Source organism: Crocodylus porosus, unplaced genomic scaffold (assembly GCF_001723895.1).
Source record: "Crocodylus porosus isolate Cpor-Errol unplaced genomic scaffold, CroPor_comp1, whole genome shotgun sequence".
NCBI classification, from domain to species: Eukaryota; Metazoa; Chordata; order Crocodylia; family Crocodylidae; genus Crocodylus; species Crocodylus porosus.
The window spans coordinates 20,626,188-20,638,467 of NW_017728912.1; the positions used below are offsets into that span (position 1 = coordinate 20,626,188).

Consider the following 12,280-nt stretch of genomic DNA (forward strand, 5'->3'; position numbering starts at 1 on the left):
GGAATCATGGGATCAGGGAGGGTGGTGGGGTTGGAGAGGACCAGATGCTATTTTTAGCTGCTTAACTCTCCCCAGGATACCTTCACCTGCATCCAGCCCACCCCTTCCCCACCAATTGCTTGGAGTCTGGCACTTGGAGTGGCTCGCAGGATAGGGTGGTGGTGGTGGGGTCTGGATGGTCCACAAAGGGGCAGATACCAAGGGACTAAGGGTGCTACAAATAGCCTAGTGCCAGGGGAGTGGATAGAAAAAGCTCAGCCCAGGGACTGAAACATGTGGCTGGACTTTCCCAGCCTTGGGGCTGCATCGGTAACTACAGAAGTTCGATGCACTGCTCTAACTTAGCTTGATTAAGTTTGAATGCAAATCAATCTGGGTCTATCTTAGACCAGCGTATGTGTGTGGAACTTCTGTACTGTAATGGGTTTAGACTGATTTTCCATCACTGGGTCTCAGTGATCGACTGGGTCTTTCGACTGGGTCTCAGTTTAAGGTCTACACCAGGGCAAACTCAGTTAGATTAGGTGGCCATTTTAACCCAATCTAACCTCCTCTTAACTCCCCTCTGAATGTCTGCACTTAGCCCAACAGCATGCAAGGGCATCTTTAAACATTTTTTTCTGACATTTTTTTGAACACTTCCTAGTGCGGTGGATACTATCTCAAGTAGGGTTAGACTAATTAGATATTGTTGATATTAGTCAAGTGATTCAGCCCTCCCTCTACTGGTGCTACCACTGCATAGGGATAAGCTCTCTTTCCTGGAAATAGCACTTTTTCTATGACTAAAGCATAAGATTTTTCGGTACCTTCTTCTTCCTTAAATGGAGTGTAGTGTACTGTCGTACAGTGAAAGTCAAATGCAGGATGGGACTCAGCATGATCACCCATAAGGGTCTTTTCCTGCAAAGATGATCCTGAGTGACAAAAGGGCTAGGGAGAAGGCCTTATTTCCTTACTGAATCTGGATCTTCAAACAGTTTCCAGGCCACATCCTCAACACAGATCTGAAAGCCCCAGATCTCTAGAGGTAGATAAGGAAAATAACTTGTGTGAGGGACCTCAGAGAAGTTCCAATGGACATTTCACCCTCTTCTGGATTATTCCAAGAGGAGGGAACTGTGGTACCATTTCATGGGACAGATATATAGGTGGCAAGCCTGACACACTTCTTTCAGAATGATATGCTATTTATTGAATCCCAGGAGGTTTTTTATCTAATAGAATCTGTTCTGTATTTTGTTGGGCAACAGCTGAGTGAAGATTAAATGCATTTTAAGTTGTACAAGATTTGTTCCCAGGCTTTGTCCACAGAGAGAATCTAAATTCTTTACTCATTTCTCCTGGGTCTGAGAGAAGTTGAGTACAAGACAGCATTTAGCACTGGCCAACGCAATATAACCAAATTCCCTCAGCTGAACTGGGTCTCTAAATGCTTTTTTAATAGTTTAAAAGCCTCTCTCGGCAGCTTTAATAATTAATTACTGTTCTTTTCTCCCTCACACAATTCTACTTACCCTTCTCTCTTCCCAGAACCTCCAGTTGTGCATCCCTTCCATTGCAGAACACTTACTGAATGGTGCTTCTGAAATAAAGGTGAGAGTAAAAGATCTAATTTTTCAACATGAGCAATGCTTACAGATCTGGGTCCTTAAAAAGTAGCTTCATTTCCTTTACCTGACTATCCTGCCTTACTCAGGTAGTCTGATGTTTTAAGCCTCCTCTATAAATGTCCTGTTCTGACTTCATGGACTTGTTTTAGTCCAGTGACTCTCAACCAACGTGCCACAGCACCTTAGGGTGCCTTGAGATGCTTTCAGGGATGCCCCAAGATGCCACAAAATATTAGTACTGTTAGGTGTGCCGACATGATTCACAAGATAAACCCAGATATTTTAGATGGGAATCTATAGTATTCAAAGCATTCTAACTACCTCAACATGTCTACAAGTTCATTAATCCACCATAATGACAGCTCATTAAGTTTAGTACCTGTAATGATAGGTACTAAATGCACTGTAATCAGTGCTACTGTGCATTAGCGCAGATGAATGGTATTTAGTGACGTGAATGTGCATTAGATTAAATCTACTGCACATTAGTGCATTAGCACGGGTTTTGCTCTCTTTGTTAATACACAGTAGAATTAGGTTTCTGAGCATTAAGTGTCTTGTGTACATTTGCCTGCTGTGGACTTTCTGAGTTCTTTGCAATAAGAAAACTGCTGTATTAACTTTTGTAGTCAAAAAACAAATAAAAACATGAAAGCTAGAGTTTTCCGAGAGGTTCCTCAAGCCTAATGAGCAGTGCCTTATGTCTAAAAATATTGACAACTATTGCCTTAGACTGTAGTAGTCCTCTGCTGTCCTATGGGATCTTCTGGTTCATAATAAGACTTAACTTTAAAACTTAACTGTTGGTTTTTTTATTCACTCATTGACTTACCTACATAGTCTACCAGAACTCTGAGAGGCATTGGGAAAAAATCAAGTACTGTGTGTGCAGGCAAGTACTGAGTGGTGAAGAGGAAAAAAGCAAAGTAGCAGCTGGAGAACACACTGATTAAGCCACAGCCACAGGTTGAAGTTACTGTCCCTGCGAGAACATCTTACCTCTCCACTCCCCAGAAAAGGCAGCTGTACAAATACCACCTGCCCAATTCCAGACTAAGCCCCCAACTCAATATGTGCACTCTTAGCTTAAGTATAGGCATTTGGGGGGGAGGGTAGAGGGAGGTTAGATCTGGTTTAAAATGGCCACCCATCTAACTTAGTTCGCTCAGGTGTGGACCTTACACTGACACCTGGTCTCAGTGACTGAAAATCAGTCTAAACCTGGAACAGTACAGAAGTTCTTCCCACACAGACTAGTCTAAAATGTAGAATCTGATCTAAGATAGAGCTGGACCAATGTACACTCCAACTGAATTGATGTAGGTTAGACCAGTGCATGGAACTTCCAGTACAGTTAGACCTGCACAGCCCCAGGGCTGGGAAAGCCCAGCTGCTTGTGTCACTCCCAGGGCTACACTTTTCATACCCTCTCACCTGGTGCTGGGCTACTTTTAGCCCCCTGGCCACTTGCCACACTCCTCCCCCACCAAAACCAGTTAGCACCCCCAAACTCCTCACCTTGGAAGCCACACCGGGTACCAGATTTATTAGCGATCGCTGCTGCCAGGAGCTGAGCAAGTAAGTATCAGTGGGGGGGAAGGGTCAGAGGGATAGGGGTGTAGGTTCCCTAGGGGAGTTTTGGGGTCCTAAAATAGTCCCTGGGGCCCCCCAAGCTCCACCACAGAGCCCATGAGATCCTTGATCCTGCCAAACCCTTCCAGACCCCAGCAACCCATAAGAACTACTTCACAGTCAGGGCGGCTAGGATCTGGAACCAACTTCCAAGGGAAGTGGTGCTGGCTCCTACCCTGGGGGTCTTTAAGAAGAGGCTTGATGTCTATCTGGCTGGAGTCATATGAGCCCAGTTTTTCTCCTGCCCAGGCAGGGGGGTCGGACTTGAAGATCTACAAGGTCCCTTCCGACCCGACTTCTATGATGATTCTATGATTCTATGAACCCCCCATGGACCCCCTGCCCCCCCGATCACTCCTACAGATGCTGCTTGGCTCCCGTCCCTCCTGTCGATCCCACTTGCCCCCTGAGCTGCCAATGAATGCCACCTGCCCACCCAATACCCCTGGGGATGCCACATGCCTCCCCCCCCAAGTCCTCTGTTCCCTCCAGCGGATCCGACCTGCCCTCTACTCCCTCCAATAACTCCTGAGGATGTCGCCTGCCCTTCTATTCCTCCTATGGACCCCTCATTCCTCCCCCTAACCTGCTTGCCCCCTATCCCCCAACCCCTCTGTTAGCCCCCCATCCCGACTTACCTTAAATCAGGTCGCCATTTTTAATGTGATCTAACCTCCCCAAATGTCTGCACTTAGTCTTACTGGTGGAGTGTGTGTATAGACCAGTGGTCTCCAGCTTCTTTAAGTAGGAGATCATCTTTGGAATTTAAAAACAACCCAAGATCTACCGTGCGCCGCCCCAACCCCACCCAGCAGGTAGGTCTGTGGGGAGGGAAGACAAGGGTGCAGATCGAGACAGAGGGAGAAAAAATTAGTTGGGTAAGTCCCACCTGGTTGAGGCCCCACTCAACTAACCCCTGCTCCTGCCTCTGTGGCACTGTCCCTCAACACAGGGGCCCCGATCTAACCCCTGCCCCTTCCCTCCCCCATGGACTGACCTGCTGGGCTGGGACATGTGCATGCCCCAGCCCAGATTGACTCTAAGAGGCTCCAAGATGTACCTGTGGATTGAGGTCCACTGGTTGGTGACCACTGGTATAGACTGTATCCAATTGCATCTGCAGAGGTGAATGATACCCCAGCACACATGCAGGAAGAAAGCAGTACAGACCAAATAGGACGGTTTTGTATAACCTGCAATGCATGAGGATGAAACAGGGTGAGAAAATGTGCTATGTATGGAAGATTGGTTATACTGGCCAACACAGCTTTCGCACTAGTATAACTATGTTGGTAAGGAGGGTTATTTTTTACTGAGGTGGTTGTACTAAAGTAATCCATGGCATGTTATAGGAATATAAAGGTATCTTCTATCTCTGTGCCCTATAGGAGTGCTGTGCTGGTTTATCTATGCTGGTACAGTGATACTACCTGTTTATGTGACCAAACACTTTGACTTTATGATTTAATCCCATTTTTGACAGATTCTAAATTCCTGCCTATGGATGAAAAAAGTACCAGATACTTTTACTATTTACAGTTAAGGTATGAATTTGGAGATCAAAAATGCTGTTCACTGTACTGCTATCCTGTTGTTTGTCCATATCGTTATACTTTGAGAGCCACTCATTTCTTAGTGAAGGCCTGATGTGTAGCCCTTCTTCAGTCAGTATTTCCACTAATTGCAATGAAGCCTTATTCTGTTTTGCACAAACTTTTTAAAATTTAAATACAACTCTGACCCCACAGTCCTTCCTGAATAAGTACAGTGAAACTAGGCCTTTAACCAAGGCCTGGAGGTAACAGACCTTGGAGTTATACCACAAATTGACTGAAAGGAACGAACTGAGGGGGTGAAGATCCTAACTCCTGGTGCCTCTGAAAATACTCTCAAAAATTACATCCTCTTTCCCTGTTAACTGCATGGCATGTGTCATGATTCAATTGTGTTCATTTAAGTCAATGTAGCCTTTCACAACATGGACCTGTGGAAATTATGTTACAAAAAACTAGAGTTCATTTCCATTTCAGTGGAGCTTGTTAAACAAGCAAAATTATTTTGTAGCAAAGGGGAAAACAATTTAGCAGAATGCACTCCTAGCATAGGAAGTACATAACATCATATTTGGGTTGAAACTTTTTCTGTCAAAAATGTCATAACCCCATAAGAAAGAGAATTAAAATCCCGTTATTTTAATTTACATCTAGCCACAAGATAAGTAAAGTTATCATTGAAATTCTAATTAAATAGGATGATTGACTAAGGTAGGACATCAAAGAAGAGAAGTGAATATGATAAGTCAAAGTCTTATTAATTAGTCCGCGTGGAAGAAATTCCAGGGACGTCAAGCTGAGGCTGCTGCAAGGAGAAAAAAAGCAGACAAGAAAATGTGTGTTTCTTTGAAGTTAGGAACTGAGATAGTGATGGAGGTAATTGTGTCTGACTGGATCCAGTAATGAAGAGCTGTAAATCAGACCCAGGAATCGGAGGAAAGATTCTAGTAACGAATGTGGCTGCCCCCCTGCTGCGAAGAAACAGAATGCAGAGCTGACTAATTGACCCAGTCTATCTCCCAGTAGCTCTCTGTTATTATTTATTAATTTTTAATTTCTGAATTATTTACGTTCTGGGAAATTATTTTTGACAGCCTGTTAGGCGCGCCAAAGTTAATGGAGGATGAAAGGACCAGTGCTAGAATTAGCAGGGATGTAGTCACAGGCTACTGAATTTAATGATTTTGGAAGGCAAAATTGATTTCACACAGCGTGTCACTTTATACTACTTTAGGGATACACCAGCTATTTGATTAATTGAGGAATAACCAACTCAAAGTATATTTGAAGTGTAAATGAATCACAGTGCTCAGCTGTTTATTTTTCTCCTTTTCTGATGAGAGAACTGAGTTTGCTTAAAGTTGCTGATTAAAACCAACATAGGTAGACCCCATTTGTACACCTGCTTACTTCTTCTTACCTTGAACAAAAAAAATCACCATCTGGAGGAGACCTGTAATCCTTCACTTCTCTTGGGGTGAAGTTCAGCCTTCCTGCAGAAAGCCCAATTAAATGGGCTTAGTGCACATCCCCACATAAGAGTTATCTGGGATGGAATCCAACGCTCAAGCTTGCCCTCCATTGCATCTTTTCCAACTCCTGCTGCAGTAGTGGCTATTGTATTGAGCGGTTCAGTTCACTGAAAACCTGTAACTGCTGATAGAGTGGCATCAATTTTGGTTCATGCCTAATGTTTCTCTCCTCACCAAATGATTTGAGATCAGTGTAGAGACCTCCACCCCAGTCCAAAGTAGGTATGGGAGTCATACCACATTGCCTTCATCCCCTAATTACAAGACTACATTAGGACATCCCTTATATAGGAGGATTTTGTACAGGCTTGGGTAAATTTGATCTTTAATGTCAGATGCAAACTAATTTTGTTTGTATCTGAGGCCTACTCTTTACAAAACCCTCTCCTGCAGTCATCTGTAGGGTGTATTTTTTACATAATGATATGCTAAATTCATAAGTTTCTAGAAATGTCTGCTGAAACCTCTAGAGCATTCTGCAAAATCAGTGCACCCCTTCATTGTATTCCATTAAAGAAAGTGAGGCATTTTGCTGTATTTCAGTGTCCCAAACACAGGACTAGGAAGGCAAAATCTACAGAATTCTAATCCTGATTTTGACACTATTTCCTTCTGTAGACTTAGACAAGTGACTTGGGGCTACATAATCAAAAGTGGTTGCTGATTATGGATGCCTCCATCTTTCTCAGTAGTTGGAGACATGGTAAGCTGTCTCAGGATGGGCACTCAAAACCTAACGCAATCAAATTGATTAATTTTGGGGGGCTTAACTTCCTTGTTTCCCATCTCCTCCACATTTGTAAAACAGAGATACAGTAATAACATAATTAATTCCCACCCTCACAGGTTGGGAAAAGTTCATTGTGAGAATTTGACTGCCATTTGCTGAAACTGACCTTACCAATGCAGGTGAGAAAGAGATGTGGGTAAGACCCTGCTTCCAGTCAAACAACAAACTTCCTTTGACTTCAGTAAGTGCAAACCTGAGCTGTGGATTGAATGAAAAACATAACAGCAGGTGGGAGGGAAGTGATGTTCCATGTTGACTCCTATAAAATAGTGCAGGACTACCTTAACACACCTAGCAGGGAGTAACAATGAAAAAGGGAATCATGAGTCAACTTACATTTTAATATATATCTTTGTGCTCTTCACTTACAAGATAAATGAAGGGTAATGGGAGACTTTGAGAATGTGATATTCTGAGGGGTTTAAAAGTCATTTAAATATCCCCTCAGCTTATTTTCCTGGGTCTTTTAGGAACACTGAGAACATTTTACTGACAGGAACATGCAAATCTAGGCAGGGTTTAACTGTTACTATTTGGATTATACCAGTAGCAATTAACCATGCAAAAAGGATCAGCTGAAAAACAGTGTTATATAAGATGTCTGACCTATGGTCTCTGTTCGAGGGATTGGTGTTTTATCACACTTTCTGCAGAATGGACTGGCTTAGGGAGCAAAAGCCTGAAACACAGACTCTGGGTGTTTCTTGGTCTCCTGAGTCAGTTTCATATATATACTTGTTTGTAGGGGTGCACCAATAAAGAATTTCTTGGCTGATACCGACAGCGTGGAGAGTAGCTCCCTGTAGGTAAGTCTGTGGAGGGGAAAAGATGTGAGGGAGGGAAGGGGCACCCCTTCCCCTCCACAGACTTACCTGCAAGGCACTGCTCTCCATGCTGCCTGGCTGCATTCCTGTCCACATGTATGTGTGTGGCTGCGCACATGCATGTGGAATCCAGGGGCCCCTGCCAGAAGGCATATCATATTTATTGGTGACATTATCAGCTACACCAGTCAAAAAAAGCCGATAGCCAATCATGTTAATTTTCCTTTTATTAGTGCTGATCTGATACGTAACCAATATGTTGATGCACATCTACTTGTTTGTATGTGTATACACACACATACATGAAACTGTATATATGGAAACTGTGGTGTGTATGCATATACCTATATATGTATGTGTGTGTGTGTGTGTGTGTGTGTGTGTGTGTGTATACGTACATATATGTATATGTGTGTGTGTGTGTATAATTATTAAAACTTATGCAGAGAGAGACAGTGAGAGAACGGACATGAGAAACTGAAATACCATGCAATATTTACAGATTTATGTAATGACATAAAATATGCTTCTTAAAGCAGACCTTTTTCAAATCCACTCATTTTGTTCAAAATCCTCTCATTGAAATTACTTTCCATAAAACCAACTGTAAGATTAAGTGCTAAATTCTGCTCTCAGCTACACCCAAGCAATCACAGTTAATTCAGTTTGGGTGTCTCAGATGTCACTGAGAGCAGAATTGGGCCCACTGCCTTTTGCATATAATGTTTTATGCATGTAGGCAGTGCATTAGGGAACAATGCACCATGTCTTCAGATGTGGTAAATCAACTAGCTGCTCCAAAGTCAAATAAAACTATATGGTATTCTACCAGCTAGGGTTCTGTACCTAACCTTTCAAAATGGCATATGCAAGAGGTGTGCTTAATATAATAAAAACAATTTACCAAGCATGCACCTCCTGTGGCGCATTTAACAATTCACCCCAAAATATTGATATTAAATGACTGCAATTCAGCATTTGGGCGATGATGATTCTTGGAATCCACTGCTATAATAAAACGCAATACACACATTTTCCTTGATCACAGAGCCGGCTTCTCCCTATTTCAATATTAAAACAAAGGGATACATTTTCAGTGCAACACCCTGGGAATTCAGCTTACAAGTCCAATTAACAACAACTAATTCCCCACACTGAATATTTACCCCTAAGAGTAGACTAGATATAATAAGTCATGCATTTTACATTTAAGCTTTTAGTGCCCAGAGGACAACAAAAATCTATCTTGATCACTTTTTATTTTCATCATCTAAAGACAGAAGAATTCATCTCCCCCTTCAATTAAGCATATACATATTATGGAATTAAAATAGTAAAATAAGCCACATCCTGTCCCCCAGCTTCCTCTCCAATACACACATGCACATCTTTCTTGAAAAGGGAAAGATGTCAGGATCACTGTGTTTTATTTTCTTGTTGCTAAGTGACTGTGTTAGAACTGTGAAGAACTGTCTGTCTTGGACTGAGGAATGAACTCCTGTTCATGGCACTAGACTAAGACCTTGACGAACATGGTTTAATTCTCACCTTTCACAGATTTCCCATATGATATCGAGCATATCCTTTAATCTCTTTGGTGCTTCAGTTCCTCATCTGTAAAGTGGGGATAACATTTCCTTTCATTCACTTTTTGAAGGTCTTGTCTACTTTGCAAGCTCTTTGGGGAAGGAACACCCTCATACTCACTGTTTGCAGAATGTCCCGCAGAGTGGGGTGTTTGCATACATCAACTAATTAAATAAATGATACCAAAAGTGGCAACTGGGCAAGGTCTCATTTCTGAAAATAATAACCATGTATTATGTGTGTTGTATTAGTATTATTTGTGTTGTACAGCTGGGGTCTGATCCCACTGTGAGAATCATTATATTAACATATTGTAAATGAACATTACAAACAGCACACAATCGAAATGAATGGGACAGACTAAGGCCTTGTCTATCCTTGCAGATTTACTGGGAAGACAGCATGGATATAAGACATAATGGCAATTCCTAAATAACTCATGTGTGAATACTCTTATTCTGGAGTAAATTACCCTACTCCATCAGGGTAAATCATCCCAAGATGGACACTGTGCTAGTGCAGCTATTCCTCCCAGAGCTAATTCTTATTTCTTCAAGTGACAATGTATTGTGCACTGTAGACATCCCCTATGTATATTCGTCACTGGTGGATAATGAGAGTTAGGCTCCTAAACTACTTAGACTTTACAGTGCCTGAATTATCATAATATCAGCTCTTAGGGACTTTCTTAGGTTACATGACAGGTCACCAGAACCAGGAACAGAACCCAGGTCTCTTGAGTCCTGGTGCAGCAGCTGGCTCAAAGTGCCTCTTGTTTTCCCTGCAGTTGGGGATTTTTCTAAAATGCAAGTTGCAGAGCAGAGGAATACCTGTATTGGGACCTCTCTTGATCATGTTAGAGCAGGGAGAAATTTAAGTTTAAGATTTAAAGTATGCCAAAAAGGGAGAATGGATTAAGTAAGCCACATCAGTCCAGGCAATGGACATGCTGGGAACCAAAGAATTTCATACAACTTCCTGACCCAAAATATGAAGGCAAGACATCTACCCTTTCCACCTCAGCATATTACACAGTCTTTCAGGACTGTGATGACTAATTTCAAGTAGTTTCATAGACTGTAATTCCTTATTGACAACAGAAAATGGAGCAAGACTTGAGACAGCTTTGCTAATTAAGAGGACTCAAATCCCAGCATTCTGTCCAGAGCTATCGCTGCAGTTCCTCAAAGTTTGAGCTTGTTTTAATGTAAGGTTTTAGTTCAGGCTTTTCACAATGAAGCCAGCTTTTAGGCAGTCATATAGTTATGCAAAAGTGGGTGTTTGCCTTTATTAGTTTAGATCAGTGGTGCTCATAGTTTTGGCCCCAGAGCCAGAAGAACAGCACAAGGCTGGATCAGGCCCCAGGCCACTCCCGTGCACCAGAATCAGGCCCAAAGGCTGCCCCTGCCTGGCCCCCACCCAGCTGCAATCAGGCTGCAGGGGCCTTGAGCCACCTCCTCCCAACTGGGATTGGACTCTGGGGCCCCATAATACTCCCACCCAGCTAGGATCAGGCTCTGGAGCCCTGTTCTGCCCCTGCATGCTGGGATTGTGCCCCACACCACCCTGTGTGCCTGATCTAGTGCACAGGGCCACAGCCTGCAGGGTTCCCCACAAGTGCATGAGAAGCCCTGAAGTTTGGATGACATGATGCTAGGGGCCGGATCAGGGCCACAGTCTAGGGTTGAGCACCCCTGGTTTAGATAATTGGTGGTATGTACTATATGTGAGAAATAGGGTATTTTCTAGAACTAATAACCAGATTCGCTTTGCATTTATTAAGACACCTTGAATGGTAACACTATATAATGTAATGAATACTTCCTAAGATCACTTTTCTCTCCAGAGGAAAATGACAAAAATTAGGAGCTAGCAAGAACAGACAGGCTCTATGCTATGATAATGAATGCAGTATAAGTATTACAGACAGAAGACAGATTGTATAAAGGCCTTTTGGATAATCTTAGTTTAGTTTTTAAAAGTTTAATTAGTTCTGATAAGGGGCATATCAGAAATGTGCAGCAAGCTGGATAGAAAGAGTATTACAAACAAAAATAGAACAGCTAAGGTCCACAGGCACCTATATAAACTATATGTTGGGTATAATGGTTTGCAATAAAGAAATTAGGCTACACAATAAAATGGCTATCAAAATATGGGGTGTGACTAATACCAAAAAATGTAAAGATAGGCTATTCTGAGAAGAAAAAAAGGGGAGGGAGAGGGCAGTAACAGGCGGAACTGGGACTATCCAAAAAGAATACTGCAAGTTACACTTAAAACAATAAAGCAAGTACATCAAATTACAAACTATCACACTGAACAGAAAACTGGATCATTAATGAAAGCTGCAGCTATTCCTGTAACCATCTGGCTTCATACAGGAGGACACAAAAAACACAAAAAATACAACAGCATACCTTGCTCCGTGTGGTGGAAACCCTCGGAGACATTACATTTTCATGAGTTTGTGACAAGTCTTGCTCACAATTTGAATCAAGATTATCTTCAGGGAGTGACTTCCGATAGGGGACTCAAGCGTGTGCACATACCCCTGTTTTCCAAAGAGCTCAGAGCCAGTTTGTCATGTGCTCAACTTCCAAGCTCTGAGTGAGATTTTCAAAAAGGGCCCAAGAGCCAACGTGACTGCTGCTTTCCATACCTAAAAGGGAGCTGAGCTCTTCTGAAAATTCTGGCCTAATTGCTTAGCTTTGCTTTAGCAGCCATACCAGTGACAGGATTTTACACA

The 12,280-nt window shown here is 42.5% G+C and overlaps 1 long non-coding RNA gene across 1 annotated transcript in view; it reads left to right on the forward strand.

The window, feature by feature from the left end:
* Positions 1-7,460, forward strand: part of LOC109309399 — a 19,805-nt gene extending 12,345 nt beyond the window's left edge. The window contains exon 3 of the long non-coding RNA XR_002100899.1: positions 7,448-7,460. This is a non-coding gene — a long non-coding RNA (uncharacterized LOC109309399). The remainder of the gene's footprint in view (positions 1-7,447) is intronic.
* The last annotated feature ends 4,820 nt before the right edge of the window (positions 7,461-12,280 follow it).